This window comes from Heliconius melpomene, chromosome 6 (assembly GCF_056956725.1).
Source record: "Heliconius melpomene rosina isolate 202511_hmr_F chromosome 6, ASM5695672v1, whole genome shotgun sequence".
Lineage (NCBI taxonomy): Eukaryota > Metazoa > Arthropoda > Insecta > Lepidoptera > Nymphalidae > Heliconius > Heliconius melpomene.
In genome coordinates, this window is record NC_140394.1 from 9,529,354 (window position 1) to 9,549,969 (window position 20,616).

Below are 20,616 nucleotides of genomic sequence, written 5' to 3' on the forward strand. Positions count from 1 at the left end.
GCGACTGAGTAGCAACTCTAGCTTCACGTTGGGGACGAGTAGAGGATATCCCGAAACTTTTTACGGTCCGGTGGGACTAAGTAATTACTAAATGAATTGGTCTTTTTATATAAGTGAATGGATATATAAATGAATGATTGTATAAAATGAATGTATGAAGGGTAGGCTGGTAAACGCATAACTAGAGGCACATTCATAATTCAGATAAAGCCTTCAAAAAGAATTGTTTTAGCAATACATACATAAATAAATCATATTATTATGTGTAACGAAAATATTTGACGTACGAAATTGCTTTTAAGCCCCGGAGAGATCTTAAGGTTGAATCGACGAGTTTATTTACTCATTTACTTCAGAAAATGTCATATTAAAAATTGATATATATTGATAAGGGTACTTTATATGTATATTGTTTCAGGGTATTGATTGTTGGTAAAAGATATTAGATGGTCCCTTTTTGATTTGTCTTATATAAATATTAGACGACCGCAAATTTGTTAGCGTTGATTTTATGATGTAAAAAGAAAAGTTATGTATGTCCGTTCCACTGGGAATTTCGATAAAAGCTATGTTATTTTAAAAGTCCAGTAGTTTCAAAATATATAGATTCAGTATAGACAGTGCCAATCATGAAGATACGTCTTACTTCTTCTTCTTCTTCCTTTACTGAACAGTTCATGAGGTGTAAGTTAAGCTTTGTATGTCAGTAATCACTAGAAACAGAGCCAGATAAAACATTTTAGAATATAATTAAAATACAAAATATGTTTTAAAACATCAAATTAAACGACAATAAAAATGTCGTTAGTATACGGTTTATACCTGCACCTTTAAATGATTCACATTAAAAATATGTTATATAACATAGAAATCGCCAATTCATATATGTATGAAATTTTCTGAACCCACGAGCTCTCTATTAGTATTTTCTATATAAAATTTCTAGATAGCATAATCTTATAAGCTTATTTATCTTAAGGCCACTCCATCTTCACAGTTGTAGTGGCATTTCGTCATCTACGTGAAATAAGATACGAATAGAATGTATATACATATGTATATGTATAGCATACAGCAGTGATTCCCAACCATGCTGCCTCAATTACAATTTATTTATTTTTTTCTGACAGATTTTACAAATACCACTTACAACAATTAGTTTACATACAACTGAAAATAAAACTTGTATAAAAAACTGGTTAAGTGCGAGTGGACTCGACCACCGGGCGACCGAGGCTTCCGTACTAATTTTAGAATTATTAACCATAAATATATCTTAAAATGAAAATAAAATTAGGGCATATGACAAAATAAATATGCTACAAGGCAACGACAATAGTTAATTACAAAATAAAAACACATATACTAAAGCCTTTGTATTTGTATTGGTAGAAAATACAACCAAATTATTTGTAGTGTAAAATAATAGTAAAGTATTATTACAAAGTAAAATTAAATGAAAAAATAATATTTTAATATATTTTTGTAGACGAATGGAAAAAGGAAATTAACTTTCTTTTATTTGTCTGCTGTGACCAAAAAAATTGGTTGAGAATCGCTGCCTTAAAACGTAGTTAGAGTGTAAATTTCAGCTAACATTTCATTATGCATGTATGAGGTTTGTCTTTTATATTTGCACAACGTGAGTGTATTAGAAATGTTATTATCTTCGTTGACAGAGAAAAGCTTGAATTATTTTTTCCTAAAAAGAAAAAAGAAACATTTTGCCCATTTTGCCACAAATCATTTTGACCATTTTTGAAAAATGCGTGTTGAGTTAACTTGTTACATAAAAGCTGTAATATGAAAGTAATGTCTATAAAAAAGTCATTTTTCTTTCCAAAACTGTAATTCAACGAGCGTTTCACATAAGTCTTTGAGAAAAATTGGCTTCGATGCTTGATATCCGGTTGCAGAAATGTTTGTGGGGGTTCTTTATATATATATTTGTAAGACAGAAATAGATATGAAAGTTGTTGATTTAATATTCAAAACATAATTTTAAGAAAAATAACCATTAGACAGGCGTATTGACATTGAGTGTTAATTGACGGAATTTAACACCGCGCTTTACATTGTTCATAGAGTAAGGAAATGAAAAACAACTTATTTACCCGAGTTGAAATCGAATCCACAACCGTCACGTATACAGTCCACTACGCTACGATAGCCTTAATCTTTAAAAATATTTACAAAGCTTTTAGCAAAGCAGCTTTTTAAAGGCTAAACACCAGCGAATTTATTTATTCCTAACCGATCTATCGACCAAATTGTATCTATTACATAATAATGTAGATGACATTCGTGAATGTATGAAAGAAAATTTAATTATGCAAATGAATAGGTTTTCAAAAATCTGGAAAGAATAAATATATCATTGAACTTAGGACGTATACTCATATATAGCTAAATTACGAGTATATTACGTTTAAAGTTGGAGTTGGAACGGAGTGCCTTAACTAAGTTCCCTCTGCCTATCCCGCTATTACAGGATAAGCGTGAAACTGGTGAAAAAACGATCTATGGTGATATTATAAAGCTATCTTATTAGTAAAACGCTTTCAGGAACTGACGAGACTAAATGTTTTTTTTTTAATATTTAGTCTGTATCGAGGAACATTCATAATTATTATATTGTTGATAAAGAATTGTTAGTTATTTCATTTCGATTTTGCCAACAAAGTCACAGGTAAAGTAGCAAATCCCTTATATCTCGTGAAATAACCAAAATATAACAACACTAAAACCATAAAACCCCATCCGTGCGTACCCCGCACGTGTTACTGCAAATATTGTACGTCGGATTGAAGCGTACAATACGAGTACGTTTCAAAAAGCTAAACTACCTTTCTCGCTGAAATATGTATGTATATAGCACCTACATACAAAATGCTAGCTAAAATATTTTTTTAGGGCAACTATAGAGGCTGACTACTATGTTTTGCTAAACGCGATGGTTGTGAGTTCAACGCCAAATCTGGAAAATGTATTATTTTTTTTATATCTAGTAAGAACACAGTGCAGCGTTAAGTTCCAGTATTCGGCAATGTCTCTAAAAGTTGGGCGGAAAGAGGAGTTTTTTTACGTAGTTTCTTAAAGAAAAATATTCTCCCATAAGAAACAAACCTACGACTATCGCATGTGGAATTACCATTTTACTTATTTCGTGTCAGTACTTTAATCTCCATTTCGTTATCTTTTAAACTTTTAATTTAATTAACCACCGAAGTCTCAATCTACAATACTTAAAGTTAATTGAATAGGTTTAGTAGATTTTATCTATTTTCATTTAAAACGAATGTATACTCGTATATATTCAAATGAAGGCTAAGGAATATTAAAAAAACAAAAAAGAGACACTTAAAACACTTAATTCGGTGTAGAAACGCCGAAACAGGCACAATGAAATATTTAATATTTTCTTTCCTCGTTTTGGCAACATCATAGTGGAAAGTCAATAACAGAATGTCATAACACTAAGCCCTCTCTGCCTATCCTATTACATGCAGGATATAGCTAAAAAAATTAAAAAATAAATATTCTAACATTTACTAAAATACACTAAAATTCCACATAACTGCGAAACAACCTAACCTTATTCCTAGGAGTGAAGATAAATGAATCATTAGCTTAATTAAGCTAGACTCAATTAGAACACATAAAGCACTACATTCTGATAGCTAGGCGTGGAGGTTTATGCAACGTGAAAAATAGTATTACAAGTAAATACATATAAAATAAAGGACTTTGTGTAAATTCAATGGTTATAGGTTCGATTATCATTCGGGGATATTAATTCACAATACTACTTCACACGTAATGTCTCGAAAATGCCTAAATAAGTACTATGTCACTCACGGAGCTCCCTAATCTACTTTAGCATTCATTCTAATTTAGATTAATAGAGTTAATTTGAATTAAATTAAATTTGTCTATGTCTAAGGATATAATAAAAGAGATATCAAAGTTGAGATAATCTAATTGCTTTACACTCGCTGTCGTCCTCAGCTTCGTTTGCGTGGAGTTTATAAACGTGCCATACTTCTTCGACTTTGCAGCCGTTCCATATGAAATAAATTGTTCTCCTAAGGCTATTCATATATATTAAAGTCTAGTTGATGCTAGGGTTCCACATAAGGTTTTTGTTTTTGCAAGAAATATACTACAAAATTGAAATAGAAAATGCTCATAACTATTTTTTTTTTAAGAATTGTACGAGTTATTGAACGAGCTAATTTCAGGAAGTTTAACTTGTTTGAATTGAAGAATATATATTTATGTTGGATTAACCGTTCATCGGAGAAGACTATAAGATAATTACAACACAGCTTTCATCGTAGCTCACAATGCTAGATTCTCTCTGCCCACCCACCCTGTTGTCTTTTTTAGCTTCACGCTATATCCCATACATAGCAGAGCATGCAGAAGGACCCTGGGATTCTACTCCCACTTCCGCTCCCAACCTTCCGCTTATGCTCCTATGGGCATAATGTGGTGAGCGGCGGAACTAAACGCCACACTTTGTCCCGTTCCGTTTTTAGTTGTACGCTTGTAGAAAAGTGAGTAACAGATATCAATCTCTTCAAGATTTATTTTATTATACAAATGTGATGAAGGAAAAAGACAGACTATGAACTTAAAATCGCATCTTTCTACAGAACCGTACATAATATCCTAACAATGGGTTGAAAGAGCCAATTTTCTATCTTTTGTACGAAATACAATATACGTTAGCTTCAAAGAAATCTTCTGCACCCGTACACTTATTATTATTATACTTGTATATCTACTATTAGAGAATCACTTTAAAGATCATTAATTCAAAGATTTTCTTTTTTTTTCAATCTCCCGTTGGAATTGAACCCTCAACCACGTTGACAGTGACACGCTTGTGCCCCTGCTTCACAACGGCCTCAAATTAATAAATTATTAATATTTATTTTATTTTTTAAAAAGACTATATTATCTTTATTTTAAGAAGCAATAAGCAAATAAACAACATTTTAAGTAAACAGATGTTAGAGAGAAACCTAATAAAGTAGCTCTCACTGTAGAAAGTTCAAAGCGACCTTTAAATTACTCTTAAGATGTTTCAATATGAAATAAGCGAGTTATTAACAAGCCGCGACGCCTTTGTATCGCAAATGGAATATGAACTGAAATCAGTGTTTTAAGTTATATGTAATTATTATGTGGGGTTGCGTAACTTACGGAGTTAGGTTGCAAAAACTCGTTATTTTTAGGATTCCGTACCTCAAACGGCGCAACGGAACAGTTATAGGATCCCCGCGGGACTTCTACGGTTAGTACATAAGGTATCATATAGAATTTCTCTTCATTAATCATAATAAATATCAATGTTTGCCTTAGCCTTTTAAAAAGTAACGTGACGGTCGTGGGTTCGATCCCCACTCGAGGAAAGGAAATATTTATTTAAAAGTATATTTTCATTTCTTCGCTCTGGTGCCGACGCAAAAGCGCAGCGTTGACTTCCACCTCAACATGTCATGTCTCCAGAATTCGGCGGAAAGTGGGAGACGGGAACTTAACACGAGGTTCCCTCTGCCTACCCTACCTGCTTCGGGATAGAGCGTGATTTTTTTTTTTTTTAGTTGGAATCGAATACTCAACCATCGCGTTGACAACGCTGTGCCATATAATTCTGCAATATGCTTTTCCGTATAATTCTACAATACAACTACGAAACTATTGCAGGACAGCCAGTTCGTGGAACAGATATGAAACGTCTAAGTCGTAGGTACCATTTAGTTCCTCTCCGGCGAAGCATCCATTTATTAATCAAGGCATGCCCATTATTTGATGGAAAGCGTATACTCCAATTACTTAGTAGGTGTTCTGGCTTTTACACTATTATGCAATATCTAAATGGGTTCAATCTTCTCTCCAAAAATTATACTAATATTATAAAATTGGGGTTGAAGGGATATAGGGTTTGTTGGGTTCATTGCGCTAATCTCAGGAATTACTGGTTCAATTGGAATATATTTTTGTATTGGATATTTAGTCGAGGAACGGACTATGGCTATATTAGGACGAGTAATGTTTCATACTATTAAAGTTAAACTATGTAAAATAAACAACTAAACCTATTATTACCTGTAGAAGTAATAGCAAAATAAAAGATGCGAGTGGATTTTCTTTCTGTATGAAATATTAACGTTATATATATTCTTTTCATTGATTTGTATCAATATACTTCAAAGTAAAAGTCACTTTATGAGGGCAAATCTAATTTGTGACCCTCTTAGTATTACAAAATGAGGTTTTACTGTCCGATAAAGTTAACACAAACGATTTTAATGAGACGACGAAAAATGGTATGGGTTTAACTTGTTTGTAATAAATAATTAGACATAATAATATACCACTTCTGACCTTATTATTTATTTAGATATATTTTTTTATATTATAGATTCACGTGTTACCCTATCACGTATATAGAAAAGAGAAATCTAGTGGTAAGACACTCTGTTGACCACGCACCGCCCAGTTTTCAAATTGTCAAATTGCATGTTCAGAGGCAAATATAAATGGCGCAATGAAAATAATTCATACCCCCGTGAGCAGATTGAACCCACAGCCGCCGTGTTTACAATCCGACGCTATCTGCTCTGCCACGACGCGACACAGTCAGCAAAAAATAAAAAATGAGGCAAACCACGGCGTTGAACACCGCCACTCAAAACACAATCAAAACAAATCTCGAGAATTCGACGAAAAATGGAGAGTCGAAGCGGTGTATCATAAAACCTACCTTAGGTTCCCTCTGCCTACCCTATGAACATGAAACTAAATATAAAATATTGTTATTGATATATCATAGTCATTATTGTAATATCAGTAAATTTGATGCAAGGACAAGGATTAATAGACAGTAAAATAACAGTACATATTTAGAAAGCTCATGTTTCAAAGTAAGGATAGTAATTTATAGCAATTTGTGTTCAAGACAGGTTAAACTTTAAACTTAAACTTTAACCAACTGGTCTATTTACAGTTTAAGCGCAGCAGCTGGCTGTTAACACGATGGTAGGTGGGTTCGATTTCCAATGAAAGAATAAATATTATATTTATAATATTAAATTTTATTAAATAAAAATTACGTTGTGTTTCATTTCTATGCATGTAATAGGTTAAGAAAATGAAAAATAATAAATAAAAAAGAAGGGCTAAATGAGAGTCGGACTCTCATTCCCTACCAATTGATTGTATGTCAACGATAAGTACAATTTAAAGTTAAAGTTGACAAAATTAAGTTTGCGGATGTATACACTTATCTATATATATAAAAGGACTTGTCCTCACTGACTGAGGTAAGACGCACGCACAGCCGTAACCGCTGAAGGTAGAAACGTCAAATTTGGACAAAAGTTTACTTTCGTAATCTGGACATCCACTAAGAAGGGATTTTGAAAAATTTTAACCCTAAAGGGGTGAAATAGGGTTTCAAAGTTTGTATGGAAAAAAAATTAAATCGGCACCGCTTTTTATAAAATTTGAAATTTAGATTTTTAAAAGTATTTAATTGAACACGTGTTTCATCGTTTTCTAGAATTCTCCCCCTAAGGGTGCAAATAAGGGGTTGAAAGTTTGTATAGGTTTTTCTTAAATCGTCACCAATTTTCATAAAATTTGAAATTCAGACTCTTAAACGTATATAATTAAACATATGTTTCATGGTTTTCTAGAATTCACCCCCTAAGGGTGCAAATAAGGGGTTGAAAGTTTGTATGGAAAAATCTTTAAATCGCCACCGATTTTTATAAAATTTGAAATTTAGATTCTTAAAAATATTTCATTGAACACATGTTTCATGGGTTATTAGAATTCACCCTTAAATACGCAAGCGAAGCTGCGCGCGTCCGCTAGTTTTGTATAAATTGAACTACAATTATAAGTTTGTAATATAAAATATCATTTAATAATAATAACAAACAAAGATAAATAAAAAAAAACTTACACTATGAAACTTCGTAAACTTCACTATATATAAAAAATCCACTTAAGCTTTCATAAATAATATGAAAATTTATGTCAAAACTAAATTTAATACACACGTTATAGCACACAAAGTTGCTAGAGGGTTTGTAGAGACGTGCGCTCTCGTCGGAAGCACCGGTTCAACTGAAACTGAAACGTGAAAGCTCGCCCATTCAATATAAATTTAATGAGTTACATTTATCTTAAAAAAGAAAATTTTACAGGATTTAACTTGACGCCGTATCTCGTATGTGGCAGTATAGCCAGAGGTAGCTTAGTGTCCCCCCCCGGCCTCCAATTAAAGGTGAATTCTGGAGGCATCGCGTGTGTTTACATAGCGAAACCCAACGCCACGCCTTGACCTCAAAGCGAAATGAAGATGTTTAATCAGTTTCCCGTGTATTCCGCACACAGCAGGGTAGGGAGAGGGAATGTAGTGTTAAGACACTCCGTGCCCCACTTTTTGGGGAGTTCTGAAGGCATTTAGTGTTAAGTGACAGGACTCAACGCCGCGCTCTGCCTCGACACCAGAGCCAAGAAATGGAAATATAAACGTAAATAAATTTCAAATTCAAATTCAACCTGTCGCGACTACAAAAATTATAAAAAATATATTTTCATATTTAGGAAATCATAACTAGGTTATCATATCATTATAAGTAGTTCGTCGTTATTCTAGTAAGGTGTCACGGCCAACTTGAACAGGCATGAGAGCAAACCTTCTCCAAGCCTCACAAAACTTTTTGACCACAAAGACCTCGTCATTGAGAAAAGATGGTGACAAGAAAAAGTTGGCAAAAACTTGCTTGTTAAGTACAACGATTATTTAGAAAAAGCATATTGTAAGCTTTGAACTTTTTGGTAAGTTTTCTAACAGCTTCACGTGTGAATGTGGAAAGATGGGTAGGTATATATCTCATACAACACTCTGTTCTTCACTTTTTGAAGAACTTTCAAGAAATTATGTGTCGAGTGGCGGAGTTCATCGCCGCGCCTTGTCTTGTTACCAGAACGAAGAAATGAAAATAATTAATTGTCTCGAGTGTAGAATGAACCAACAAATATCGCATTTGCAGTCAGATATCATCTCACTGTGCCACTATGGGCTCATTCAGTATTTTATTGAAACTTAAATATAATTGCATTAATTCTGACACAATAAAAAAATTATACAGTAATATTTTTTAACAATTGTAAAGGCTTAATATTTATTTCACTAATGGGTTATAATAGAAAATATAGTCTACTAATATAATAAGCCCAATTTCTTTAGTTGAACGTCCTAATCTCAAAAAGAATTCTTGAATATTTCAGTTATCTATTAAATTACGTTAACCATTTCAATATAACCTGTTACCTAGGACATTTAGAATTGTAAAATATAATAATACTGGATTTTAATAAGAATAATAAAAAGTAGAAAAAAAAAGACAAATATATTTTTTAACTATTATAGTTTCAAGGTTTTTTTTTTTCCAAAAAAGGTCACAAAAGACAAGACAAGAACAATATTCATTGTATTTTGACATTTCCTTTGAACTGTTTCTTATCATTTTGAACCTGTGACCTCTAGACATCTCTTAGACGCTCATTGTACTACTTTGAACATTTACTTAAATACTGTTCTGTAGAATAAGCTTTAGACTAAATTACTACTATAATCACACTAGCTTCTACGCACAGCTTCGCTCCGTGATTAAATGGAAGTAATTGAAATTTATTTTTTTTTACTTTCACGCTTTAACCTGCACATAGCGGGGTAGGCAGAAGGAACCTGGAAACCTAGTACTAAGATATTCCTTCCTATTAAGACACTTCCACGCGTTCAGCCAAATTCTGAAGGCATGGCGTGTTGAGTGGCGGATCTAAACACCGCGCTTAGCCTTGTTACTGCTATATGCGGTGTACAGCGTAAAACAGCATAAATTTAATTTAGAGTTAAATAAATACATAAGCTGTAATAATAAAATTTAAATAAAACTTTTACACAAATGATTATAACTGAAACTCGTGGAGCATTTTAAAGCGGTTTCTAAATGACATCTTTGATCGACGCCTTCGAAGTTACAACTTACAAGCGAGTTAAATTGGCGTTTCAAGATGGATACCGAAATGGGGAAACTTTTGGAAGTGATTCAGGCCTTTTTGAATACTTAAATATGAGCCGGCGAAATCTTTCAACCTTTTACGTAAAAAGAGAATGAGTTTGCATAAAGTAGTTATAAAGAGTTTGTTATATGAAATATAGCATTTTATGTACTTAAAGTGACTAATGATGAAGATGATCAGGGCCGTTGTGGTTTAGCGGCACAGTGTCAATTGTAAACGCGAGGGTTGTAAGTTCGATTCACGGAGGAATAATTTATTTTTATGATACAGATACAGAGTGTCTTAACACTCATTTTATCCGCTGATTACAGCGTATGCTAGTTGCTACTTCTGTGCTACTTGCATAAAACATTTAAAAGTAATTTAAAAAAATCGTCAAATAGCACAGAAAGAAAAGAATATTTAAAATTTTTGCTCGAAGCAATTATAAGTCCACTAAGTCTCGACATAAGCCCCTTTATGAAAGTCGTAATGATCACAAATAACTTCTGAAAAAGTCCTGTCCAAGTATATACTACTTTTTAGTTAATTAACATGAGGATAAAAAGCTTTGGGAATTGTCATGGCGCAGTGGGTAACTGACGTGATGAGTGTGAGTTCAATATCTGCTTAGAAGCTTTTTTTATGCTTCGCAATGAGTCCCGCACATATTTCCTGCAAATTCTTGCAAATGCTTGCCTTGCCTTTTCCTTTAAAAAAACATAAATATTATAAAAATACTTGTCTATTTGCAGATGGACATTTTAATGAGTTTTAGAATCCCTTTATAAAAAATAAAAAATATATATTTTTTTGTATAAATGCTATTTTTTTCCATAAATCTTGAAATGAACTGAATAAAGTCAAATCCGGACTGCCAAACTGCCAGATACTTCCCACTACGCCACGATACCGTCTACCAATTCAATTATAATATAATCAAACATTAATCACCTTATTATAATTATAAAGTAAAATTTTAACAATAATTAAATGTCCAAAGTAAATAGTCATTTCATACTTTATTTAAAATCTGGAAAATCCTGAAAAGCTTACTAATGACGGGTCTCTGAAGTGAACGCGACTTATCTGGCTTAAAATTGAATAACGTTAACCAAGTTTAAGAAGTTTTAAGTAGGTCTACAAATAACTTTTTTAAAAGCTGTTTTGATAATATAAACTTTCAACTGCTTTATATAGTCCGTGGTGTGTTGAACGCGAAAATGAATTCGGTTTTCTGTAGAAAGTAAAAACTATTGCATACAACGTAGAGCGAATTGTTGACCGAGAACCTAATTATCTGTGAAAGGCTTGACTCTTCGGCATTGCGTCTCCTGGCTGTACTTTCTCTTTTGCAATTATCATGGGGAGTGTTCTAAAGAACTGTTTGACCTGTTACCTGCCTCCGAATTTTCTAACCGCACAGTACGTAACTAGCTAAAATACCATCCACACTACCTGGATTCGTGGCACTACACTACTGGTTTCATAGAAACTTCCTTTCACGTGCCCCGCAACTGTGGAATGACCTGTGATTTTATAAACTAACACACACACGCGGCTTCGCCCGCTTAAACTTATATAATATATAATATCTATATAAAATATTTAATTTATTGTTACACAGTTTAAAGTCTTAACTCGCTTAGAACAGACGATAAACAATTCACTTCGCGTATATCCAAGTTAAGCCAACTCCCGCTACAACTAACTCTTCGACCTAAGAGTTAATTACGAATGCCAGAGTAATATGTTAATACAAATGATATCAAATAATTTACTTAAGTTATGCTCTGTAATATTATTTAATTTGATTATTTTATCGAATTGCTTGAAATGTATGATTAAAAGATCTTTTTTAACTTCAAACTGTATCACGCATATAGCTGGACAGGCATAGCAAACGAATATTAAATTTAACGAAATATAACGAATATTGAAAATATTATGAAAATCTTCAAGAAAATATTATAAAAATCTTCTTGAAAATATTAAGAAAATCTTGCAAAAATATATAGAAAATCTAGTAAAAATATGTATACGTTTAATATTATAAGTACAGTTACCGGCGTATCTATTAGGTATTCATATCATTTCACTGGAGGCTTTTCTAATAAAACTTTTTGGTATGCAAAGACGGCGGCGAATATTTTATTCCGATAAAAGCTGGAATTTGCCACTTTCCGTGCTTTGAATCGTTCACAGTTCGACGTTATTGTCATATTTCTTAATAATAAATATTTTTAATAATAATCACTAAGTAATAACATAATTTAATATTCTCAAGTGTACATATTAATCGACAAATATCTATACAATACATATATGTAAGCCTTAGGCTGCACTACAGCTAAACCGCCACGAATTTTAACCGCCTGATTTTGTGAGAAATGTCAGCTTTTAAAACCGCGACCTGTTTTAGAATGACTCATAGGAAAAAATCACGTGCAATCATTAATAGAACTTATATTGATTAGTACATAATTGAGACATAACCGCGCGTTACTGTCATTATTCGGCGCACGTCGCGGAGACTGCTTGTGTTACTATCGTGTCATTACTATGTCATCGACGGAATCGAAGTCTAGTTAAAAATTTTTGATGACCTTTTGACGATGATGGCCACACGGCTCTTTTAAAATCCATTTTCATTCCAGATTTGCGGTTTTTAACCATAGTGTGTGCGCCTCGAGCGATTTTGCGGTTCGGCGATTTACCGCTCGCGGGAAAACATCATAGTGCGGCCTAAGCCTTAAACTAAATCAATTCACATAACGTTATAATTAGACGCTCATTAGTATTCTATTGACAGCGAGAGCTTCAATTGAAATTTCATATACAGGAAGGAGATTAATCTAAATATATTTCTGTGGTATTTCAGGAAATAATATTATTATAATAATTCTCCATGCTGATATAATTATGTATATATTTTCTATTTATAATATATCTATTTTTAGGTTCCACGTAGTATCCCGCATATAGCTGGGTAGGGAGAGGGAACCTAGTATCAATGCCGCGGTTTTTATTTTAGCAAAACAAGGAAATGAAAATACTTCGTAAAACATTTGTTAGAACAGGAAATCGATTTTACTACCAAGATAAAAGGATCAACTCTTATCACGCTTCATATCTCACACATATTGAATCGCAAAAATAATTTGGAATAAATAAAAAGATAAAAGAGGGTAGTTCTCAACGACATTCATTTTTTGTTCGATTGTTTGCAATTATACAGGCTTAATATTTCTATTGGAGAAAGAATTTCATTTCAGATTTACTTTGGAGTTGTATGTTGACGATAATATTGTACACTATTACTCTAAGACCATCGTGGCGCAGTGGCATATTGTCTGAATGTAAATGCGACGGATGTGAGTTAAATTTCCATTTGAGGGAATGAATTGTTTTCATTTTCTATCTCTGGTATTACAACAAAGTTGAAGTCTGTCATTCCATATGTGTTTTCCCGCATAACAGTGTAAAGCAGAGAGAACCTAAGAAAAGTAAAAAGTAATTTGATTAAGGTACCATAGGGCCTCTTGGTACAGCGGTACTGTGTGTGACTGTAAATGCAACTATTGCGGGTAGGATTCCCGCTCGATGTAATATTAATAAATTCATTTCATTTAGGTGTCACAGATTTTTGCCGCTTTGACAGGTAAGTGTGTGCGTGCCTATATTATACTTTACAAATGGCTTTTTATTTTAAAACGATAATTTTATTATTTGTTTTGTTTAAAAAAAAAACTTTTTCATTTTTGAGAATTATTTTTTTCCGAATTATATTAGGCTTTTATAGAGTAGTTAAAACTGTGGTTTCATTTAAAGTGGCGCTGACAATTCCACCCTGTATAGCAACGACTATATAAAAGTAATTATCAAGAATTCTTTCCAAATATTTTTTTCCCATCAGTCTGATCCTATAAATAATGTTAAGCTCATTTTTCCCAACCCTGTATAGAGTAGATAAATTGTCTAAACGTGATTTGCCTCGAACGCTTATGCAAAGCTGTGAACTAGCAGGTAAAAAGTAAATAGCCTGTTATATAAATATTTATATACCTATTTAAAATATTTATTTATTTCTACACTTATACACTAAGGCCAGGCTACCTTACAGGCTAAGGCTAAGGGAACCTAATGACACACCCCGTTCTTCCACCCGTTCGTCCTCTTTCAGCGTAATTTTCGAAAATTTATATATTGAGCGGCTTCACTCAAAACCACGCTTTATCTTCTCACCAGAGCGAGGAAAAAGAAAATAATTTATTCCCCATGAATGGGAAACGAACACACAACCGTCGCGCTTACATTCAGATATTATGCCACTGCGGCACGACGGTTCCACAGTACCATTATATATAGCAATAAAAATTTATCCCTTTATTTGTTCTTAAGACAAAAATAGTCCATCACCTTTAAAAGGTAGCGTTAATGGCAAGCTAAAACAAAAGAAAGATTACCTTAAGTAACACATTTACTTAAGATATCAAATAAGAGATTTTCTAAGTAGGATTGCAAACGAAGAAATATTTTTACACCAGAAAATAAACTACTTTACTTAAGTTAGCTTTTGTCTTAGCTATTATAAAAGATGTAATAAGAATATTGTTCAAAGATTAAAGGGTATTCTTTTTTTAGCTTTTAGTCAGTCATGGCGGAGTGTGTTACTGTGCACGCGACAGGTCGCGGGTTCGATTCCCACTCGAGGAAATGCAACATTTAATATTTAATTTCTTCGCTCTGGTGTCGAGAAATCCTTCAGAATTCGGAGAAAAATGGGGAGCGGAGAGTTTTAACACTAAACTCCCTCTGCCTACCCTCATACATGCAAGTTACATCGTGAAACTGAAAAAAAAAAACTAGTGACCTAGTTATTGCTTCAGTCTATTATAGAAAAGTATGTTTTTCCTATTTTTATTTTCTATCCCGCATATAGACGGAACTTAATCCGCGCTTTGTCTTGTTACCAGAACAAAGAAATAAAAATAGTTCGTTTCCTGAAAGGAACTTGAGCCCACCACCGTCACTCATTCAGGCAGAAGCTGTGCCACGAAGACCTGTAACTTAATAATGAAGAAGATATTTTTTTTTCAACACACTCCTCGTATGAGTTTTAACACTAAATTCCTTCTCTCTGTAGAGAACAGTTTTTCCCTCAGAGTTAAGCTATGCTGTATCCTGCAAGTAGCAGAGTAGGCAAAGGGAATTTGGGAACCTAGTGTTAGGATACAGCGTTCCCATTAAGATACTTCCAATCCCTACTTAACAGTGAGCTCTGGAGGCATTACGTATTGAGCGGAACTCTATCCTTCGCTTTGCTTTACTAGAGCGAAGAAATAAAAATATAAAGAAAATCAGTGGAAATCGAACCTACAAACTGTCCAGTTCCAGTTAATGCCCCACGACTGACCTCAATTTTTTGACCATTCCGTTAAATAAGAAACATACTAACAACGCTACGACAATCACAAATATTTCATTTTTAATTAAATTATTTTTCTCTTTTAAGTTGATCAAAAGGACTTGCGCAATGTCCAATATGTGCGCCTCAAGCTATAATTAATGTTTCTTTTCTTTCTTTATATCTTTTGTTCTGTAGCAATGTGACTTTTATGTTTTCAAGTTTAAAATAAGTCGAGTTCTTTATGTAATTTTTATTGTACTTCAATTTGTAGTCATGTATTAATAAATAAATAAATAAATAAATATTTTATTATTTAATTTAAATATTTATAGCTCAGTGTCTTGACAATAGATTCTCTCTACTTAATGTGCCAATGCATAAATAATTCGAAATTGAACCTTCTCACTTTTATGCAGTCGAAAATATTACGATTAAATTTATTTTAATTATACAATAATTTTAAATACTTGAATATCTTCAAATTATTTTCTTATAATCACGTTGTATACACGGCAGGGTACGCAGAGGTTACCTGGGAACCTGATGTTAGGGTAATCCGTTTCCCACTCTCCGTCGAATTCTGGAGGTATTATGTATTTAGTGACTGAATTCAACGCCGCGCTTCGCCTCGTTATCACCGAGCGGAAAATTAACCTATTAAATATTTTCTCGAGTAGGAATCCAACCTTACAATAGCACACTTGTGGCCCTGTACCACTACAAGCCTCAAAATTACTTTATTTCAAAAATATATTATATTTTTATTATTTTTCACAGCGAGAAATTCTGTATGTCTGTCAGTCTCGTCAAAAACAGTTCACTCGTTATATTTGAGCCAGACTAAATAAACCGACAGCTGGACAGGTTGATATTTTGAAAATGTTTACTTAATTCAACTTTTATACATACATAGGAGATATCATACAAAATATTTTAATAAAGTTCTATATTTAACTTATCCAAATAATTTTTAGAAAAGAAAATAAAACTAATTTCAAACGTATATTTATATGCTAAAACTTAAACGAAAAGTTAATTGTGGAAAAAGTAAAGAAAATTTAATAATAATAATTGAAGTTTTACCTATTTAACGTTTTGAATCAGTTATTTTCGGAGAAGTGCCAACATGGATATATTTTTTTATCTCTTGTTCAGTCTTTGGTTATCGTCACCTAATTTTTGTCTCACCTTGTATTGGCTTGAAAATGTTTTTTTCCTTTTATGGCACTGACTTCAAACTGTTGTCGAGAGGTTGAAATTCAGTGATGAAACTCAACGTTGTACCTTATCTTGTTACCACAAGATACCAAAAAAATAAAAAAGAACCCGAAATAGAAATGGAACCCAGGACCGTCGCGTTTACAGTCTGTTGCACAGGCCTCCGGCATATGAAATAGAAATAAACCACGTAATTTAAAAAAAAACATCATGTCAATCGTCATTATCATACAGCGTGAAAGAATGAATGAAGCGTAAGTCCCGAGTTGCTAAGTATTTTCTTCTTTTTTACTTCATACTAAACTATCAAGAAGAATCTACAGAGTTTTATGATTCTATTGTAGTATTTATACGAGTACACCTATAGTTAAAAGTTTAAATATACTTTAAATATACTTCACGTACTCGTACCATAACAGTAACTCTACGTGAGACGAACGTAGTATCGTGAATTATATATGAGTTTTCGGTGTTAAATTATGAATGCCGCTGTATTTTGCTACTGTATTTGCCATTTAGGTCTTATTTATATATATTTTGTAAAGAATGCGACTCAAAACTAATAATATTATTGTATCTAATACTATTGATGTTGTAACAACATTATTATGCGATTTTTTTAGCAGCAGGCAAAGGGAACCTGGAAACCTAGTGTTCTCTACTTTCCGCCGAATTCTAAGACATTTGCGGTGCAATATTGCATATATAACAATTTTAGGAACAATATATAACAATTTTAGCAACAATATATAACAATATTAGGAACATTAAAGAAATTCATAGAAAAAGCTTCAAAATGGGGTTGCAAAAGTTTCCAGTTCACAGATTTTACAGTAATAGATAGAATAGACGTAAACGTAGAGATTGTTGGTTCGATTCTCACTCGGAGAAGACTTATTTTCATTTTCTATTGAAAATAAATATTTCATTTTCTCGAGTGGGAATCGACCCCACAACCAGTCTGGTTGTCGACAACACGACTGGCCTATATTAAGTAATACTATTTGTATACAAAAACCCTCTAGATACATAATTCAATCACAAACAGTACCGTAACTTACTTTCCGCATTCCCGAAACCATATAACTTAGTTTAGCCAAATATGAGAAGGTTTTATTGATGCTATGTCATGTGAAAATAAATATTTATTTTATATGAATATGTGTAGTATTTTATATAGAATAGAGGCCGTCATGACGCAGTGGCACAAGCGTCTGACTTTAAATGTGATATATTGTGGGTTCAATTCCCACTGGAGGAAATGAAATATTTATTATTTTCATTGTGTTGCGTTACCACTTAACACGCAATTCCTCCAGAGTGCTTTAGGTAGGTTCCCCCGCTAGGTTCCCCCTGCTGTGGACTTGGGGGGATACAAAAAACACATTACGATTGAGAACTGTAGGCATTAAGGCAAGTGGCGATGCGAATTCAATATCGGTCTGACTGGAAAATGAAAGAGCCGACTGCAAAAGCCTGCAATTTCGAACGAATTGTACTATACGGTAGGTATAGGCCCTGAGAATCGAATGTAACTAAAGGAAAACCAATAAAGACTATTTCAATGACTCAATATTCGGTTTAATGGTATTTTTTGGTAAAAAAAAATTAATTAAAATTAACGTTTTAAATTTTTTTTATCAGCTTATCGCTATATCAAGCATATAGCAGGAGAGAGGGAACCTAGTGTTAAGACACTCCGTTTTCCAATGTTAGTTAATGTAATTTCTAATGAATTTCTTAAAAAATATTAAATATACTTTACTATATACCTAGATCCTTTATATTAAGAAACTCTATATCTAATTGCTCTATCAAAAGCTACTTTGAAGATAAAATAAGCTCCACTTTCCACATTTCCTCTAATAAAGTTCAAATTTCTAATGTATACACTATTAAATTATAATATGAATCTTATAGAAACTGTATAAAGTTGATTTTACTTTGTCATTAAAATTGTGGTTTGAGTTTGCAACCGTTACCAAGCTAATAATAAAACCGTTAAAAAGCATTTCTTCTGGGAAATATGGAGAAAGCGGAAGCGATTCAAAATTTATATTGAAATAGATGATTTTTAGTGATTCATAGCATAAAGTAATTATCCTATGAATCACTAAAAATATTAAATCTATAATCTTTATGCATAGAAAGTACACACGAGATGTCTCAACACTAGGTTCCCAGATACCCTTTGCGTACCCTGGTATTTATGGGATACCTGCCGCTGCTATAGCCCGAAGCTAAAAAAATATTTTAAAATGAAACAATGTTTTCTTAGCTTCACAATTCAATACTTTAGTAGGCAGAGAGAATATAATATTACAATTCAGTTCTTTTTTACTTATATAAAAAAACACATAAAGTAAACATAAAAAAATATATAAGTATAAAATGACGAAACCCAACGTTGCGGTTTGTCTTACGGCAAAATGAAATATTAAATACATTCTAATCGAATCCACAACCATTGCATCTGCTCTCATAAGCACCTATTATGCCACGATTACAATTTAAATTATATTATAATTTTAAAACGATAAGCTTAAAACAACCCTTTTCTTATAAATTAACAAATAAAAGATAAGGTCTGTAACAGTTTCATTCTAATCCTATCGCAGGATAACGTTAAAAAGGGGTGGGCAAAGGGTCAAAGGGTTTCTGTTCAACCAAAAATAGAATTGCGAGACGAAAACAACTTAAATAACAGTTCATTTTAAAAAATAAATATTTCAAATGTATATAAGAAAAGGAATTGTGAAGAACATCACCATTAGGGTTTATCGCAGCTATTTGCATAATTCGTGGCTCAATTGAGTTTACTTGTTATACCTTTAAGAGGGTGACATACGAGTATATGGCTTTTAAAAGTTCTTTTTTTCTCTTTTATTTTTTTAGCTTAAGGAGGAAAGATATATACGTACATATCTTTTGGGGAATATTTTCGTTTCTTTCTTTCTTTTTTTCTTCACACTTCCTAGCATGGTAGCTAGAGAGAACAGAGTGCCAAGCAGTATGGTATCTGCATATGTATCTCATTCCACTACTCTCCACTTCCTCCATATTCCACTGACATCATTTTCCTACTTTTCATTACATTGCATAATATACCTTAAACGATTTATCTCAGTCTCGTTATCCTTAAACAAAGTTATTAAACTCTCGTATAAAAGATTGTATCGCACAAAATTGGTGTACCTCATAAAATATGACTTTATAAAGGATTACTTTATGCAGAAATAGGTGGTTCCATTAATTTTACGGTATAATAAAATGTTTTTCGCCATTTTGGAGAAACTAAGTTTTATCCCTTGAGACCTTTAATAAAATCTAAAATGATTTTTTTAGCTTCACGCTTTGTCACACTTTCTCTATCTTCCCCACTTTCTACACAATTTTCGAGCATTGAGAGTTGATTGGAGAAACTCAACGCTTCCCAGAAATAATTCATTTTCCCAGTGGCAATCGAACCCAAAACCGCTTTACAGTTAGAAACTGTGCCACAAAGATATGACGGCTTCGAATTATACATCTGACTTAATGACTGATTTTTTTTTCAACTTTACGCTCTTTACCTCATAAGTGTTGAGTGGCAGAGTTCAACACTGCGTTACATTAAAAATACCAAAAATAATATAAAAAATGTAACTCAAATCAAATCAAAATATTTACAAAACATACAAACTCTCAACTCATACAAAAAAATAACAAAAAGAACATAAACCAAATCGGCGTTAAACAATAATAAACAAATGAGAGGACACGTAATAACGAAAGATGAAAATAAGCGAACGGGGCGGTTATGTTTAGAATTTATTGCAGCAACTTCGCAATTTGCTAGCACCGTGTAGGGCTGACAGGTTTTGAAATTATTTTTTTTATTACTTTTTTAGTCTTTTTTT

General features: G+C 32.7%; 1 protein-coding gene across 1 annotated transcript in view; it reads right to left on the bottom strand.

Moving 5' to 3' along the window:
* Nucleotides 1–8,131, bottom strand: part of LOC146538402 (uncharacterized) — a 35,724-nt gene extending 27,593 nt beyond the window's left edge. The window contains exon 1 of the mRNA XM_085187423.1: nt 7,982–8,131. The gene's annotated coding sequence lies outside the window, so the exon portion shown is untranslated. The remainder of the gene's footprint in view (nt 1–7,981) is intronic.
* Nucleotides 8,132–20,616: the final 12,485 nt, after the last annotated feature.